At 42.7% G+C, this 18,921-nt stretch overlaps 1 protein-coding gene across 2 annotated transcripts in view; it reads left to right on the top strand.

Annotated features, from left to right (window-relative positions):
• The window catches only part of LOC102573864 (ALK receptor tyrosine kinase), a 438,013-nt gene that overhangs the window by 290,841 nt on the left and 128,251 nt on the right, over positions 1–18,921 (top strand). The gene's annotated exons all lie outside the window — the stretch shown is intronic.

Below are 18,921 nucleotides of genomic sequence, written 5' to 3'. Positions count from 1 at the left end.
GCTCAATATTGCACCGGCTGACAGTGACTTGAATGGACTGAAACAGTGGATAGAGGTAATTGGAAATGCCTGATCATGGCACCTAAATCATCATGCTCTCTCCAGTCTATGTGGATGTTGATACTCTGGTTCCTTGCTGTCTAGTTTTGCTTCTAGGCTAGCAAACAGCACACCTGTGTATCTGTAAGAAAAGATGGCATAATTTCTTCAGTTTTACTTGCTATATGAAGTGTTAAACTGTACCCCAGAGAATCCCCCAGCACTAGAATTGAACCAGCCTGGTCTAGATCTTGAAACACATTTGCTGTCATCCAGACCAGAGAGTTTTGTTGACTTCTGCACAGTTAGGGCTGCAAGTGAAAGGCCTAAGGTATACCTGCCATGGGTTCTGTATTTATCTACTCACCTGCTTCCTTTATTGCACATCCCTAAACAAGGATTATCTGTAAAAATGAAGCCATCGAGAAGATTTCCTTGGGACCACGTCATCAGCAGGGGAGGACAAAGAAAAATTGCTCAGCAGAATGTTCTGTTGGGCAAAATGGGGTTTCCCTTTATCAGTCCATGGAATCTGTTACCCAGAACCATTTCTGTGGAGCTCATCTAACCTTTTGATTCACCTAGAGTTGGTTTCAGTAATAAAAGTATGTATGGAATAACTGCCTGGAAGGCCCACAGTCTGAGGGGAGACATTCGTATGAGAAATATCTGTTTCATCTTGATTACCTTTCAGAGCTAAATCAAAGGGAGCCCTATCCAATGCAAGCAAGTAGTGTCAGACAACTCATAACATCACGGTGCTCTTGTTGACCTGGGGCCAGGATGCCAGCCTAGTCAGCCTTCAGGAAATGTCTTGATTTAGCAATGCTCTTTGTCCTCCTCTTCTCTTTTGATTAAGAAACTTTGGGAACATGTATAGTTACACACGTAATACAGAGCAGTAGGTCAGCAGATTCCTTTGGCACTGAACTGGCCGAAAGGACAATTTCAAAGCTTTTTATGTCTCATGCGAGGAGTGCTGCAGAATGATAAAGTTGATCACAGAAAAATAAAGCCAAGTACACTGTTAATCCTATCCTACAATATAAATTAATTTGTATTAAGTTGACTTCTGAGTTTAGTTGATTGCTTTTTAAAAAGAAAGGAAGAACATAATCCATCCAAGTATTGCTAACTATTGCTCATATCCATTTGAATTGGAGGTTAATGGTGAGGTGGTTTCCTCCATCAGTAGGTTGAATCTCTGAAAGTCATTTATAAGGCTTATAAAGAGGAGATGGGCTTTGATTATTTTTCTGTAGAGCCTTACCATAGTTTGTCTGTACCCATATACCTGTGCCAAATCCTTTCCTGATGTATATCTAGTCCAGCGCTATTAATTAGACCCTAACCTCTTTAAGACAGGCAATTTCTGTATGTGAGCATGCATCCATGAGTGCATAAATGTGCACAACTTCCCTTTTGCTTTCAAACAAAGTCTTGTCTGTAGCCACAATGCCAGCCGTTGGCATTCAAAACCTTCAGCTTCGATACAAAAATCACTGAAAATAAATTCTAATATTGACCTGTGTGGTTTTGTTCAAGTATTTTCCTCTGGCCCTTAAGTCCTGGTCATGCTTTTCTTCACAACTATGATGACTAGAAATGTCTTTCTGGTGCAAGTGAAAGCAGAGATTCTGCCTTAATGACTTAGTTCTAGGATTTGCAAGAAAAGCAGCAAATATTGCAATATTTGTAATAAAATTATAAGAGCTGGCAATTCATAATATTTTAAGATGTGGATGTTTATATGCCACTTAAACCCACCTGTGTAAATGCTAAATAAGAAGCAGTGCACATAAATGTCTGTTTGCAACTGATCATTTCCATGCTCAAATGTCCATTTTGCCTATGATTCATAGGTTTGTTTCAGGCATATCTTAAGAATCTCAGTAAGTCTGGCTGAAATCCCCTAACATGTAGTCTGTATTGATTAATGTAAATAATCCATGTTGTACCAAAGACAGGGCCCTGCGGCTTTGTGGTACATAGCAGACCCCCTTAAATAATTGCCAAAGCAGTGGTTTTACTTTTGTAAGGGTTGCATTTGAATGTTCCTTGCCTGCAGCAATTGAACACAATATTCTCTTAAGCAGTGCCTTGGATTTAATTGCTACAGTACAGGAACTAGTAGCAGGGAATGCGCACTTTTGCTGCATCCTTCTTAGTACATCAGTGTACCTGTATAGGACAGTATGGAAGGTTTGGCAGTAATGCAGGTGAAGCTATTCATGTTCAGTGAAGGTGTTGATCCTTATGGATCTTAATCCCTGAATGCCAGTGCAAACCTCAATGGGGTCTTCATCCTTGACTGGGACATTCATAGAATCATAGAAAAGTGGGTCCGGAATGGATTTCCAGAGGTTAGTGTCCACCCCCTGCTTAAGGCAGGATCCTCCCCATCCAAACCATGCCATATAAATCCTTGTTTATTCTGTTGCTAAAACTACCCAATCAGTCCTGTTGCACAACTCCAAGGCATATTGCCCAAAGACACCTAAAGCCCACTAACGTGCCACAAGTAAAGAAGGGGACAAGAGTTATAGGTGTTCCATCACTGCAAGGGTTGTTGAGGCATTTCTTTCCATGTCCCATCTGAGATTGCTGATGGATGGGTATTTAGCAGAATTTTGAATTTTCGGTAGAATCTGACAGGGCCTCGACATGAGCACTTCTGCTATGGATATTATGGCAATTGCAACTATCAAAATATAAATACTAATTACTAAATCATGGCTCATGTACATTAGATTAATCTTGATGCATCTATGTCTAGATTGCTGTGTCCATCTCCTGTATATGACTCTTAAATTCATGAACAATTTGAACATTGCTTTGTCATTCACTGTTAGGTTAGGCAGTTCTAAATTCATGGTGAGAATTGTTTCTCTGATATCCTGGAAATGAATCAATCTGTTAACAGAAGAGGACTTTTTATTTTGTTTTACACCTGAGCAACTCAACAAACATCTCCTTTCCTCCATTATAAATTGTTTGTTAACACTAAATGGAAGCCTAGCTTGTTAACATTAAATGGAAACAAAATAAAGTTCATTCCTGTATAATTTGGATTTTGCCCGCAGCCCATTCATGTTAATTAAAATGTCAGGATCCATTATTTCCCGCTCTAAATTGTTTTAACTAGTATATAATTTTGGCCAGAAGATTAGAAAAAGTTACATTATCAACTGTAAATTATATCATCTGTGTATTGAGAGCAGTGAGAGATGAAAAGCATTCATTCTGACGCTTTTATAGATTTTTGTTTATTGGTTTTGATATGCTTTTTGGATAGTTTGTCAGTAAATGTCTGCATTTTCATTCTGTGAGATAGAATTACCTCTGCAGTATCTCTCTGAAATAGCATTGACTGCTTCAAGCTCTAATAACTTGGTTTCTGTATCTTATCTCAAGAAATTATGCTGTCTTTTGGTTACAGAAGCATAATTTCAAGTACTAACAGAGGTCCAGGTTTAATGTCCTCCAGGTAAATGCTGAACTGCTGCTAAAATGAAGGGTATTTGTACCTCAAAGCTTCCAAAGAAGATTTTTCCTAACTATTTAAGTTGGTCTAATAAAAGATCAGATTTACCCAAAGAACCTTGTCTGCTTATGTGCCTAGACCAACACGGCTACAACCTATTCCCCTGGAACTGCTACTAATTCTTTTGTACAGTATGTTTCACCTGTAGATCCAACACAGTTCAACTAAAGATTGTGACGATTTTTAGCACTACATTAAATAGAAGAAAACTGAAGCATAGACAGTTGATGTGACTTGCTCACTGAGGCTGCTTGCAGATGTTAAAAAAAAAACAAAAAACCCAACAAAAATGGTGCTTTACTTGAGACTTGGCACACTCCCATGCCAAGCCCAGCGCATGCCCAGAGGAGGCAGCACATTAGTTGCATCTGGTTCACCGTATTTGTAGATTGGGTGCTTTATTGGGGCTTTTTAAAATCTAAAAGCTGATTGAATCAGGTTTGAATAAAAGTGCCAAAAAGTTTCACTGAAGTGCCCGATCTATACAGTTGAAATAACTCGTTGCTGCTGCTGGTAAAGTGTTTGGTTGGTTGGTTGGTTGGTTGTTGTTTGTTTGTTTGTTTTTTAAACATCTGCAAGCATCTATAGTGCTTACATAGTTGCTTTTTTCACATAATCAGTCCCCTATAGAAAGTGCTGTACATGTGTGTGTTATTCTCAAAAGACCAGAGTTAAACTTATAAAATTATAAAGCTTGTTTATTCAGAGAGCATCTTAGCCTACTGATCTGCTGTTCCCTCTTGCAATCCTTGGGCAAATGTAACAACTTATACATAACACACTTAAAGGTTGCCCACACATCTTCCCCCTTTACATGTAACATATCCCCATATAATACTAGCATTTGGCAGTTTAGTTCAACCCATTGTTAAAGCATATTTTAGCAGGTTTCTATTAGTCTTTGTGTTGGCTTTTTAGGTCTAAGTGATCTTCTCAGTTTCTCTGCATTCTCAGTCCTTATTGGTTCAGTTCTTGTTTGGTTTCCGTGTTCAGGTGTCACTACTTCTACATCATTTTCGATCTCCTCTGTCATTTGTTGTTGCTTTGATGTTAGCTGTGTTTCCTTTGGTGAATCTCATGATGCTGTTTCTTCTCCCCCTTATGAGCTGCAAGTGTCATCTGTTCCTTCTTGTCACACTGGAAGGACAGGTGTTTGCTTTATAGGATCTGGGAGCTACTTTATGGGAAACTAGTGCTTTTTGTTTCCACATTCATCCATCTGAAATAAGCACTGTATCTTTGTTGTGCAGTTGTAGTAACTCCCTGGAACCCCTGTCATGGTACCATTTTTGTTTGAGTTTGTCAAATTTTTCAAAAGTTTACATGTCTTGTTTTTCATTCTGATGAGCATCATCCACAAGATTTGGCAGTCTGGTTTTGAGTTTCCTGTTAAACAGCATTTCTGCTGGGGAGAATCTGTGTTTCATGGGTGTTTTTGCCCTGTAATTTAAGAGTTGCAGGTAAACAGTAGCGTATGAATCTGTAGCTTTTTCCAGCAACTTCTTCACTCTTGGTACTCCATTTTCCACCAGACCATTGGATTGTGGGTATGTAGGACTTGAAGTGTTGTGATGCAATCCATATTTGTTTGCAAACTCTTTAAACTCAAGACAGGTGAATTGAAGTCTGTTGTCTGGTCTCACAATTTGTGGAATCCCATGCCTAGTGAAAATCAAGTTGATGCGAGTTGTGACATGGTTTCTTGTTGTGCTTTCAAGCAATGCAATTTCTGGGTAGTGAGACTAATAATCCAGCACTAATACATAACTTTTTCCTGCATGCATGAATAAGTCAGTGCCCACTTGATACCATAGAGCTCTTCTGTGACCATCATCGGCTTTTTTTCTTTGCACTGATCTGTACTTTAGGCACATTGTACAAGCCTTTACAACATCTTCTATGTCAGGGGCAGGTAATTATTTCGGGTGGAGGGCTGCTTAACGATTTTTGGTGAGCTGTCAATGGCCACATGGGTAGTCCTACCCCTTGAAAGTTGCCCTGCCCCCTGGTCACCATTTTGGGACTGGAAGTCCCACCCCCTAACCTCTGACCTTTGCCATTGGAAGTCCCTCTGTCAGGTAGTCACCAGGTACGGGCACGGGCCCTTATGTCCGGTTGACATTCACTGTTTTTCTCCAGAGGCACCGTGACCCTTGGTCAGTATAGGTGGGGCTCTTACTCTCTCGATTTCTTCCCACCTGCCATGACTTCTATGTTCTCTTCTTAGTTGTTAACGAAAGGGAGGTGTGGTGACTACCCCGCCTCCACTCCTACTGACCGTTGGTTCACACCCCAAGCTCCATGTCAATGAAATAAACGGAGGGAACGACAAAAGGGCCACGCAGAAAGGTTTTCTTCCTTTTCCCCTTTTTCTTTATTATAAAGCAAGTTGAATATTCTCTCAAGGGGCCGGGTCTTGGACGACCCCTTAACTTGGCTTGTCACCTCGCTGGCTTTGACTCTCTGCTTTAGCTAGCAAACGGGAAGCCCTTCTTTCCTCTTGTGATTAGCAGCCGTGCCCGGCTTAACTGTCAGCCCACAGCAGTTAATAAGACAAAAACAAATGGAACCGGGAAGGTGAGAGGCAGGGGAGTGTCGGCTTCTTCTCTCTCCCTCTCCACTGGGTTTTAGCTTCTTCTCTTCTCCTCTCGACACCTGGCTTGTGATGCCCCCGGCAAACAGGGTTCTTTCCTTCCCAGCTTTGCTGTCTTCCGCTTTCTTCTCTTTTCTTTATTGTGGCCGTGTCTGCCTTAATTGGTGGCCCATGGTGGGTAATTAGCTCCTCCCAAAGAAAACAAACAGCCAAGCCGCGAGAGGCATCTGCCCCTTCTTTCCTCTTTTTCCACTTTTTCTTTTTCTCTTCCCCTCCTTTCTTTCTTCTTTCTCCCCTTTAGAACGAGTTCTTCCGAGCCCCCAAGGATCAATTGGGCTCTTACCCTACTCCCCGGGCATCAGTCTTGGCTCTTACATCCCCGGCATCCGTCATGCCGGCCGTCTTCCCTCTTTACCTCCCCTGATGCTTCTCTCAGTTCCGCATTTGGTCCCGGATATTGCCCTGGCTGTGGGTTCCTGCCAATCTGCCTAACCTGACGAGGTGATAAAACTGATCTGGGATGAACCAGGAGCTCCTGCAGTAGTGGGGGGGTTCTATTCCCGCCGGTCCCATGCCCGTGGCTGAGGGAACACCCCAGGTGAGTGTCCTCTGGTCCCTCACACCCTCCCCTGGAAATATTCCTTTTGGGAGGGGGGATTGCCATCTTAGAACTAAAATAAATAAATCATATGCTAACAGCGAAACACCTACTATACCATTTTATTACAAAAAATATTTGTCATGATATGTCTTTTTGCAGTGTATACAGAGGTGATTGCATAATAACTCAAAAATAAATTCTTAGTCTTGTATATTGTGTGTGTGCGTGGGGGAGCTTGGGAGGGGATGTGGCTGTGTGTGGGGGCATAGGGTATGTTGGTGGGTTGTATATGTGTGGGGGCTTCTGGAAGCAGGGTGTGGGTGTGTGGCATTGGTGGGATGTGAGGAGGGTGTGGGTGTGTGCAGACCCCCCCCCCCCTCACTCTACCCATGATGCAGAAGCATCAAGCAGGGGCACTCAGGGTGGTCATGCCTGGTGCAGACACTGGTGCCTGGCAGGACGCAGCTCTGGCCAGTGCTGCACATCACAGCGAGGAGCACAGCCTCTGCTGAGCACTCTCTATTGCCAATGCTCCCTGCACTCACCAGGCATGGGGGAGAAGCCCCAGGCACTGGAACTGGCTGCCTTCCCCGCCCCCTAGGGGAAGGTGCCTGGAGCTTCCCTCTCAGGCCACATGAGTGCAGGGGATATGTATGCGTGGTGGGGAGCACTAGCCATAAAGGTGTCCCAGTGGAGGCTGCACCCCTCGCTGAGACGTGCAGCTCTGGCCGCAGCCATTTCCTGTCTGGCACAAGCGCCCTGAGCACCCTTGCTGCTGCTGCCTCTGCCACCACCTGCTAAGGCTGCACACCATGGGGGAGGTGGAGGGGTGGGGTCCCCCCACCCTCCCTCTCACCCCTCCACCCTCCCTCACCCACATGCTGCCCACCTGAGCTCTGCACTGCCACCGCCTTCTTGGGCATGGCCTCTGTGCTGCTGCCAGCCCAGTCCCATGCTCCGCGCTCCCACTCAGCTGCAGCTCTGTCCCCACCACTTCCCCACGTGCTGCGTGGAGCCAGCAGGAGACTGGGGAAGCAGAACAGGTCCCCATGGGCTGCAGCAGCAGCAGCGGAAGCCCTGCCTAAAAGGTGTTTGCTGGCTTGATTGGGCCCTTCCACCCATGAGGGTGGGAGTGAGGTGCAATAGGGTATGTTGGGGGTTGTACACGTGGGCACTTCACTCCCACCTTTGTGAGGGAATGGCTGGGTGGGGCACAATTTGTTACTGTGCGCTATGGGCCGAATGAAAGTCCTTGGCACGCCAGATCTGGCTCGTGGGCTGAATTTTGCCCACCTGTTCTATGTCATTATTTGTGTTGGGCCAATATAGAGCACCCCTTGCTCTCCTTTTGCATTTTTCAATGCCTAGATTCCCTCATGTTTAACATGTCTTTCTTTAGCAGTGCTGGAACAAGTCATGAGCCTTTGTATGAAATGCTATCCAGCACTGACAGCTCTTCCTTGAACTGGGAGTAGGGGCTAGGTATATGTTTTCCAGGCCAACCAGCACACCTAGCTGTTATCAGTTTTTGCAATGTAGTGTCCTGAGAAGTAGCTTCTGCAATTAGTGCTCACATTTTATCTGTGACAGGAATCACTATTTTAATTAGATTAACATGTACTATGTCTGAGTCTGGAATTCTGTCATCTTCTGTTGTGTCATATGCTCTGGACATCATAGCTGCAATAATTAGATGTTTTCCTAGATCTTACATTTGTAGTTGAAAGAAAAGTCTCTGTAAGCTGGGTGGCATCTATGATAACCCTTTCTTTGCTGTAGTTACCAAAAGCTTATCATCAGTTTCAGCTATCACAGGCTTCCCACAGATAAATATATGACATTTCTTACAGCCATATACCAGAGCTAAACTTGTTTTCTCAATTTGTGCATATAGACGTTATAGGAATTTTTACACATGTGTTTTATTGCTGGGCGCTTTGAAAAGTGTCTGGCGCTGTGATGCATGCAGTTGTATAAGTGGCAAAATGCACATCAGTGCTGAGAAAATGGTGGTCATGAAAGCACATCAGAGGTGCTTTAGTTCAGAAGCACATCACCATCATTTTCTGTGTGCTGATGCGCATTTTGCCACTTATACAACTACACGTGGCACAGTGCAGTTCGCCTCAGCTCACATGTGGAGCAGGCTCGATTAATTGAGTCTGCTCTGGAGCAGTGGATCTCTGGCACAGCAGTGGAGAAAAAGTATGTGTATAAATGCCCTATGACTTACAGGGGTTTGGGTTGTAGCTGTGTTAGTCTAAGGACATAGGCAGACAAGGTTCCTTGGGTGAATTTGATATCTTTTATTAGACCAACCCAAATGGCTGGAGAATAGTTATTAAGCAAGCTTTCGGGTTCAAAAACACTATGACTTACAGAGTGTCCTAGATGCATATGCTACTAATCTCCAACTATCCCCATGTTTTGGAAGCAAATCTGCTCCAGTGCCTTCCTTAGAAGTATCTGTTGAAAATTTAATGGGTCTTTTAGGGTCATAGTATTTTAGTACTGGAGCTGTTGTTATTGTTTGCTTCAAGTTTTTAAATTCAGCTTTATGTTCATATTCCCATGTCCACTGAGCATTCTTTTGTAGGAGTGATCTAAGGTGTTTGGTCCACCCTGCTAAGTTAGGTAGATATTTCTTTACAAAATTGATCATTCCCAGTAATCTTTGCATTCCTTCCAGGTCTGTAGGGGGTGGCACATTTGTAATGGCTTTAGCTCTTATAGGATCAATATGCACCCCTTTCTCAGAGAGCTTTTCTCCTGGATATATTATTTCTTTGACCCTGAATTTGCATTTTTGTTTGTTTGTTATAAACCTGCTCTGAGAGCTCTTTCTAGCACCGTTATTAGCTTCAAGTCACGTTCTTCCATAGTATTTCCTCCAAACTAATACATCATCAATATGAAAACCATAGTTCCATCAAGACTTTCAAAAACTTGTTGCAACTTTCTGTGAAATACTTCAGATGCAGAACACAGTCCAAAAAAAAGACTACGAAAGCAATATCTTCCAAAGGGCGCAATGAAGGTACGTGATCTAGTGCTATTCTTTTCTAGGGGAATTTGCCAAAACCCAGACAAGGCATCCGAAGTGGAGAAATATTTAGCTTCTGCCACATTGCCAAAAACCTCTTCCCTGGTGGGAATGGGAAAATGCTCCAGGTAAGGGAGCATCCTTACCCGTTCATTTGCTAAGGATCCATCTTTTTTTTTCTATTATGACCAGTGAATGAAGCCAAGCGGTTGGTTGCTCTACTTTTTCTATATGTCCATGTTAACTAATCTATCTAATTCTTTTTTCAGTTTCTCCCTTAGTACAAGGGGAACATTTCTTGGAACATGTATGGTGGGAGTATCTGGTTCTCTTAATTCTATCTTGTACTCAGTTGACAGTTTCCCTATACCTTGAAACACATCACAAAACTCTTCTTCTATATTCTTGCTTTCTAGTCCCTCCGTGGCATCCATTCTCTTAATCAAACCCAGTTTTACAGGTTCCTGGGACTGTTACAAACTGATTGTTTACTATATTACTCTTGTATCTAACATGCAGTGTGCAAACACCCTTGGTTGCAATTATGTTCCCATTTTATGCTCTAAAACTCACTTTTTTTATTCTTATAGTACACAGGTTTAGTTTTCATTTTTTGAAAAATGTATTCTGGTATTACATTGATCTGTGCCCCTGTATCTAATTTAAAAGTTAATCCATTGGTGTCCAGGGTAATTGTCTAGTGCTCAGAATAATGACCTTTTTGCATTGTGCCAGTGAGGAATTCTTCCTTTTCCTTGTTGCATAGAGCATGCACCTGCTGTTTCTTGTATGTTGCATCCTGCTTCTTTCTGCAAACTCTTGCAAAGTGATTGAATCTTTTGCATTTATTGCCACACTTACCAAATCCAGAGCATTACATGGGTTTGTGATAATTCCTATAGCATCTGCAGCTGACCATTGTTTCTTCAAGCAATTCTCTTTGGTCCCCACTTGCCTGCTTCTTTGTGAGGTCCTCCTTTCTGTATTGTTTGTATGTTTCACTCAGTTTTTGCAGTCTTGTCATCCTATCTAGTTTAACTTGTTCTGCTTTTTCCTCTGGCATTTGTTGTTGCCACTTGGCACATTTTAACTTCCTTTTCCAAATTAAGCTTAGCATCTTCTAGCAGTCTTTTCCTGAGGCTTGTATCCCTTATACCCAATACTGTTTGGTCTCTGATCATGAACTCTTTTAGGTCCCCAAAAGTTGCATGTCTGGCTAGCAGTCTAAGGTCTTTAATAAACTCCTTTAATGAATCACATTCTTTCTGCTGTCTCATATGGATATTATACCATGTGAAGGTTTCATTTTGTTTGGGTATGCAATATTCCTTAAACTTTTTTACTACTGTGCCATAGCTTTTCTGATTTGCTTCTGACAGTTGCCTTGAGTGGATTTTCCTTCTCTGTAGCTCCACTGGCTACCATATATATGGTGAAGTTCTGCTTAAATTTCTTCCAGCTTTCTACTGCTTTGCTAGACAGCTTTAACTCCTCTGGAATTATGAGATGCTCCATTTTTCTGTTTTTCTTCATGCGTTATTCTGAAAAGACCAAAAACTTAAACTTATAAAATGATAATGCTTGTTTATTCAGAGAGCCTTCTTAGCCTACTGATCTGCTATTCCCTCCTGCAATCCCAGGCAAATGTAACAATTTATACGTAACACTGTTAAAGGTATCCACACAAGGTGCGTGGCTGCAGAGCACTTTTTAAATGGCTGATTGCATGAAACATTAACCCTGGTCAAATGAGGTAACAGAGTAAGGCACTCAAGAGCAGAGCACCTTAGGGAACTTGTGTTCCCTTCAGGGTTAATTTTTCCCATTTTGCAGGACTGGGCTCTTGCTCGCACTGGCAAACATCAGCCAAAGCCTGCCACTGGGGCTGTCAGTGGGGGAAAGAAGGGGAACAGTAGGGAGTAGCCAGCATGGAACTGGTGGCTGCTTTGCCTGGCCAGAGCTGGAATGGGGGGGCCAGGTGGAACAGAGCCCCTCACCTTGTGGCACCCCCCAGCTACCCCATCTGGGGTACTGGGGGTAGCCAGGCCAGCCTGACTTATGAGGAGAAGGGGCTCTTTCCCACCCTGCTTCCCAACCTCCACCACAGGCCTTGCAAAGCAGCCAGCAGCTCCTACCCTGCTGTCCTCCCTTGGGGCTTCTGCAGCCCAGTGGATTTGGCCTGGCACTGCAGGGCACAGTGGGGCTGCACATGGCGAGGTGTGCCTTGCATGCGCAGCAGCAGCAGGGGCAGCAGCATGGGGTTCTACCCCTTGCTGCTGCCATGCTCGGAGACACCTTGCCAGGGCAGCACAGAGCTTGCAGCAGTAAGCAGCTTCCCTGCACAGCCCCACTGTGCCCTGCTGCGCCAAGTCACACCAGCTGGACTCTGCAGGCCCTGAGGGAGGGCAGCGGGCAGGACTCCAAGCCTGCAGCAGGCAGCCTGCACCCACCCCTCCCCCCACACAAATCTGGGGGGCACGGGTCCTCCCTGCCTCCTGGGAGTGCGCAGAGCAGTGGGGAGCTGGTCCCTCTCCCCGGACAAGCTGCCCATGGCCCCATCCCGATCCCCACTGGGGTGCTGAGGCTGCACATTGCAGCCCTGGACCCCAAGCCCCATGCACCACCACGTGGGGAAGTAGTCTCAGCCCTGCCCAACTCCCCCTCCCTCTCTATGGGGGCATCAATCTCCCCCCACCCTTATCTGCTGAAGCTGCTCTCCAGGCTGCCTGGCGGCCATGTGCATATACATGCACATGGCACCCCCTGCCTGACTGCCCTTCTCCCACTCCCTCCCATCACTTTGCAGGCTGGAACTCTGCCAGCCTGAAGAGAGCTCTTTGCAAAACTGCAAAATCCATGGGTTCTTTGGTTAAATGAGACAACCACATTTTCCTCCAGTAAAGGGGGAAAATCTGTGGTTTTCTCCGTTTTCCCATGGGAAATGGAAAATCTGGATCCCCACCACAGACATTTGGGGGGGGAATTTTGATTTGCATCTACATCAGATTTTTGGCAGTTTGAGTCAGTCTCCAGGAGATGCTGGGTGTGGAAAGGAAACTGAGTACATACATGTGCTACTGACCTGATTGTGGGGGGCACCAAACATATCATTAATAAGATACCATTCTTTCAGCCTATTTTGAAGTCGGCTGCAATCCTTAGATTTGTGTCAGACCTGCCTCTCTCCCTGGAAAGTATCTTTTTGTAGTATGACAAGTACAAAGCAACAATGCAAATACCTACTCTGCTATTATGTCTCAAAGTGACATGCTGTCACCTGGCTGAGACCAGTAATGCTAGGAGCCTCATCTAACTTCCCCTTTGCCCATCACCCAACCTCCTAGGACTCTATAACCACTGCCTGTCCTTCGGTGACCATCTGTTCCAGTTGCAGTAAATGTCTCCCACTTTCACGTTAGGTTGTACATACTCTGCAGACTTAATGTCCATGTTAGAAGGTGAAGAAGAGGCAGTTCCAAATTGACTTTGCCTTTTCAACAGCTCCTTTATACTACTTTGCTGAGGTTGCATGTCCAAGGCAGTGTCTCAGATAAGCATCCCAAAGACAAGGTTGTACGCTACTCTGTGTATGTGATGTGCATCCTTAAGGTGAAGATCAGAGGTGAGGGACAATGAGCTACTCTGCTTCTTATTGCTAAAACTACCCAATCTACCCAGCTGAAAGAGATTTTTTGCATTTGCATGCAACACGTCTTGATCTTCCTGCCTCATTTTTTATAACCATCTTATCAATAGTTCATAGCTTTCGTGAAAGGCAACCTGTGAACTGAATGAAGGAGCAAGTTTTATTGGCTACATTAGGCAGTCAGAATAAAAGGCGATAGTACCATGAAGCTGTTTGGTAGCTTGAAGAGAGTCTAGTAAGACCAAAGGGCTAAAAGGGACAACTGTCAAGTTGGAGGAGGGTTCATTCCTAATTCTGCCCCCTGGTATGCTATATGACCTACAGCAACTTGCTGAACCTCAAATTTCTCTACCTGGAAAACAGGAATAATTATGCTTCTCTTGCAGAGAATTGTGAGAATTAATTAGTAGCTGTAAAGCAGTCTATTGTCCTTGACTGAAAAGTTCTGACTGCAAACATTTCTGGTTCAATGTGATCTTTTAAAACAATAATTTAAAGAAAAGGGAAGTGAAAATGGAAGGGAGCACTTTAGCCACATTAAAATTTTTCACTGAGATACTCAAGGGAGCAAACTGTTTGAGTCTGAGAAATATGTAAACTGCTTTCTAATTAAAGTAGCATGATATACAAAGGCTTCCTAGTGCTGTAACTTTAGGGTACAATATACATTTAATTATCCCCAAGGCAGAACTGGCTTTCAGACCAATATAATTCTCAGCACAAAAGTAATATGGTTTACTGAACTGGACCAGACTTAACAAGGTTTAGCACAGCAGTAATTTTTACTGATTCCTTAGAGATCATGGGGTAATTTTTTCTAAACATCATTCATAGAAGATGCATTAGTAATCCCTTTAATCATAAGTCAAGTTTGGCCAAAACAACAACAAAAAATTGAGCCCAGTTGTTAGGCGACTACCATTGGTGTCAGTCATTTCAAACTCTATTATGGAGGTGTGTAGCTTCCTAGAGACCAGGGCATTGGTGCTTTACTTTGTATTAGTAAAAACAATTAGGATAGGTTTGACTGACATAGCTCATTGTTTGTCTCACAATGAAAGTCAAACAAGAAGATGTGGATCTTGTGTGATTGTCCTGATTCACCTCATACAAAACTGCCATTGATCCATAGATGGTTATTTTTTGAGGTCTTGATCCAACTTTAGTTGAAGTCACTGGGGCATCTCAGGTGTTTAATATTAAGTAAAAGGCAAGAATTGGTTAGGCTGAAATCACAGCTACAATGTCAGCCTTACGCTACTTTAATATTAGGCACCTTTCTAATCCATTGTCAAAACAGGGCACACAACATATGTCAGAATCTTTTTACAGGCCAGAACTTAAGCTTGCTTCCAAGTTTACAACCACTACAACTATCATTGTGCTTGTCCCTGCAATTTGCATTTGTGTGCACAAAGGCACTTGGATGCCTACTTTTGAAGCCAATAGGAAATTGTGGCTGAAAATTTTGGTTTTAGTTGCATATTGCTTGCTTTCTTCTAGTGTGGCATGACTTATAGAGCTTCACTGTCTGAAATGTACAGTGTACTGAGGAAATGCAAATGCATTATTTGTATAATACATCTTAGTACAATTATAAAAGTGACGAAAAGGATTTATTGTGGGACATCAAAATGTTCCTGTTCCATATTTCTCATTTATGCTCTTCAATTTGGTTAAGAGAAAAAAAAGGAGATTTCTAGAGCAGCAACTCCCCAAAGCCTCAGCAAGATGGGATATATAGTTACTTCCAAAATCACAAACCAGTTAAAGTGTTTTAAGCCTGATTCTTCATATGTCCCTTATGCCCAGTTGTTCCCTAACAATGATAGTAATGGAGATATTGTGGCACAAGAGAAAGCAAACTTGATCATGGGAGAAGTAAATAGGGGGTGACATAGCTAATCTCTTATGTACTTGACAAATGTGGAGAACAGCTGTAGGTATGTTTGGGTAGGTTCAGGTAAAATGAGCCTCAGTTTGAAACTTGACACCAAATTTACCTCCAAATTTGTAGAAGTTTGAGAATGTTCGATTCACAGTTTCTTTCTTTTTCTTTTATTTTACGTGATTTTTTTTTCATTTCTGGACACTTGTTTCCCTCTAACATGGTACAGCAGAAATACTGTTAGACTAGCCTTGGGAAATTGCTAGTATTCTCTGAAGTGGGAAACACTTGGAGTCTCACGAGAGAACTGCTTCTCATCAACAGTTCATCCCAGCTTTCCAGACTTGTAGTTCAGTGGAGTAGATGATTTTCAGAATTTCTCGTGTTTAATCTTCTGGCCATAACATGGCTTTAAGCTCTGGCATGGTAGGGGAAAGTGTGCTTGCAGGTCACACTGCCCCAGGGAGAGCTCCTGAAATGCTGTGAACTGAATGAAGTTTGGATTTGAGTACGCTGTCATGGGTACATCAAGGGTGCTTTCAATGACCAATAAGAAGTAGCAGTATTGGGGCATTCTTCCCATGTTGCTGCTTTGGAGAGGTTTGTGCTGCTGATGGAGCTAGCCTGGAGTAGACTTCTGCTTAAAGTGCAAAAAACCAAAACAAAATAAAAAACGTAGAGCTTTGACCAGATCCTGCTCAGGGAGAAAAAAAGTTGTGCCCCTTTTTTCCTCACTTGATTGGAGTTGAATGCTGATAAGATACCACAGTGATAGGAGCCATTCAAATGTGTGGAATACTGAATAGAAAGTTCTTACAGTTCTCTGAATGTGCTGGTATGCCAGATTGCTCTTGTATTTTGAGGTCATATAGATGCTTTGGAAAATGAACTGCAACAGTGCTAGTGAATCAGTATTTCTCTCTTCAGCCTTTGACCTTCTAACACAGAGTGCAAAGCATGTGCTTAAACAAAGAAGGTTTTTTACATTTTTTGGTTATTCCCAAAAGAGCCTACCTAGATTCAAAACCCCATTGTGCTAGGCACTGACCATCTACTCAATGAAGGCAAGACCTGCTCCTAAGATTTCACAGTATAAATGAGCAAGCTGGACAAAACACGGCAGGAGTAAAATATTTTCCTATTTATATTCAGGGATTTAAGGCACAGAAACGTCATTTGTCCCACACCACCCAGGAATTTTGTGCCAGCAGTGACAGCTGAATGTGGATAGCCTGAGTCCCAGTTTAATGTCATACCTAGAAGACCATATTTTTGAGAAAAAAAATAAGTAAACCTGCTCCATTTTTATTTCTGTGACATAAAAATGATAACATGGGTTTGAACAACTTATTTAGTCACAAATCCATCCAGGAAAGAACTTGACGGTATAAACCATTTTGCACTTTACTTTTTCTTTGCATATTTTAAATCTGAAGGAAAGAGGTTAGATTTTTCATAAATCATTTTTTCTTTTTAATTTATGGTCAATTAATCATTGAGCACAGAGAAAAATTCCATAGGAACTAGAAGGACTGTCTAATTCTGCATCTGGTGATATTTTCAAATATATTTGTGCCAAGAGCTCCGCATGATTTTTCCTCTGCTTCAAAAGTAAATATGCTCCATGCAAATATAAATCTGAATTATTACTTTTTCATAATAAGAATTAATAAATTATTGCAACCAATACTACTACTAATAATATGGATTTGTTTTTTTCCTTCCTGTTGAGTCCATTCATAGTCTTAATTTGGATATTTTTTGATGCGATGAGACATAAAGAAAAAATGGCATGTAATGCCTTATGTTTTCCGTGGCACCTGGTGCTTAACTACATTCCTCTAGCCAGGATCCTCTGGGTTTACACTGATGTAACTGAGATCTGAGTCTTTTCAATATGTTTTAAGATTCACTTCTTTTGTAGCATGCAATGGCTGTTGGAGTTTTGACATGGTTGATGATGTTACCAGCCTGATCTAACAAGACAAATGTTAAACTTGGGAATGCAGCTGATGAGCTAGTGCTCTTTTCCTGTGCCTGCAAAGAGCTCTGCAGTTTTCAGTTGTCTCCTCAAATTAAACGTGGAGTCAGTTATTTTGGCCTTGTCCTAATTCTTATTCTTGGGTTTTGGGGTTGTTTTTTGGGGGGGAGGAGAGGTGTCGATTTGGTTTTTTTGTTTGCTTGTTTGGAGGGGTGTTGTTGTTATTTTGGGTTTTTTAAACCAGCAATTCACTCCTCTGAATCTTCGTACTGTTTTCAAATCATCATAAATCTGTTGTTTTCCCCTGAGGAATGTTCAGCAGACTAAGAACATGTGAGGAAATTCAAATGCTGAATCCCAGGTGCTCGTAGCTCATTGAGGTTGGCCACTTCTTTAGGCACTACCCCTGCTTTTCAGCCTGTAAGCACAGAGTTCAGGTACAGACCACGTGTCTGATGCTCTGTTTGACTGTGGTGACTCCAGAGGCCAAATACCTAAGTCCTGAAGCTAATGTCATCTCTTCAGGTCTCTCCAGAAGCTTTTGGAAATTTCCCAGAACCTGAGCAAGCATTCAGATTTAGTCTACCTCTTCAAAGGGACCTGATAGGTTATTGCAAATAACACAAACAGGCTTTGCACAGAATTTCTGAATTTCAATTGCTCTTTATTTAAGTAATATAGCAGGTTGTAGACTGGGGGTGAAACCAAGGTAAGGAATAGAGGAAAAAGTCTGGGAAGGGTAGCCTTGAACAAATCCACAAAGGATGTGAAGAACCGGGAAGTGCATTTTGAACAGAATCCTAGGGTGAATATAAATGCAGCAGAGCCACCTGAAGGAAAAAAAAGATTACGTGTCTTCTATTTCCACAAACTTTAGCAACTTTCTCCAACAGCTAAAAATAAACAAAATCCTTTTTTAAAAGCAAACTACAGTTAGTGCATTGCAGCAGAGACTTCCAAAGTTTTTTGTTGCTGGGTAGATACTTGAACTAGTTCAATAAAGCACAACTTAGCTATATAGTGGTCCCTTTATTTCCACTGAAAAGCTGTGGTGTTTGGTGTGACAGACAGTTAACGATGCTTGTGGCAGGAACTGCTTAGTGAAGGAAAAGAGCAACAGACTGATCCATTTCTCAAATGAGACATGAAATCAAGGTTCTGGCCATGTGGGGCAGCAAGAGAGCCCACAGCATCTTCATCAAGTGTTGGCATGCTCTAAGGAGACTGTTCCTTCCACCCCCTCCCCTGCCTGCCTCCCTAGTCCCTCATGGCATCACTCAGTTCCAAACTCAGTAATTACATCCCAACCTACCTAGGATTCCCTCTGTGGTTTCAGTTGAATAAATCCCCTCTCACTTGACTAGAAGCTGTGTCGGAGAACGTGGAATGGCTGCCTCTGTGCCCAGTGCTGGCTACATTTCATTAATAGGTAAAGTGATCCATGTAGATACAGTCTGTAAGGTACCTGGGGATCCTTTGGGAGGAAAAGTGCAATAGAAATATGTCAGCCTTACTGTTATCCCTATGGTCTGATGCCTTAGAGGATGTAGGTTTCTCTGCTATAAACGAGCAGTAATCACCTCTCT

Source organism: Alligator mississippiensis, chromosome 1 (genome assembly GCF_030867095.1).
Source record: "Alligator mississippiensis isolate rAllMis1 chromosome 1, rAllMis1, whole genome shotgun sequence".
NCBI classification, from domain to species: Eukaryota; Metazoa; Chordata; order Crocodylia; family Alligatoridae; genus Alligator; species Alligator mississippiensis.
The sequence above is the reverse complement of the archived record's forward strand: the minus strand, read 5'-3'. Positions and strand labels throughout refer to the sequence as shown.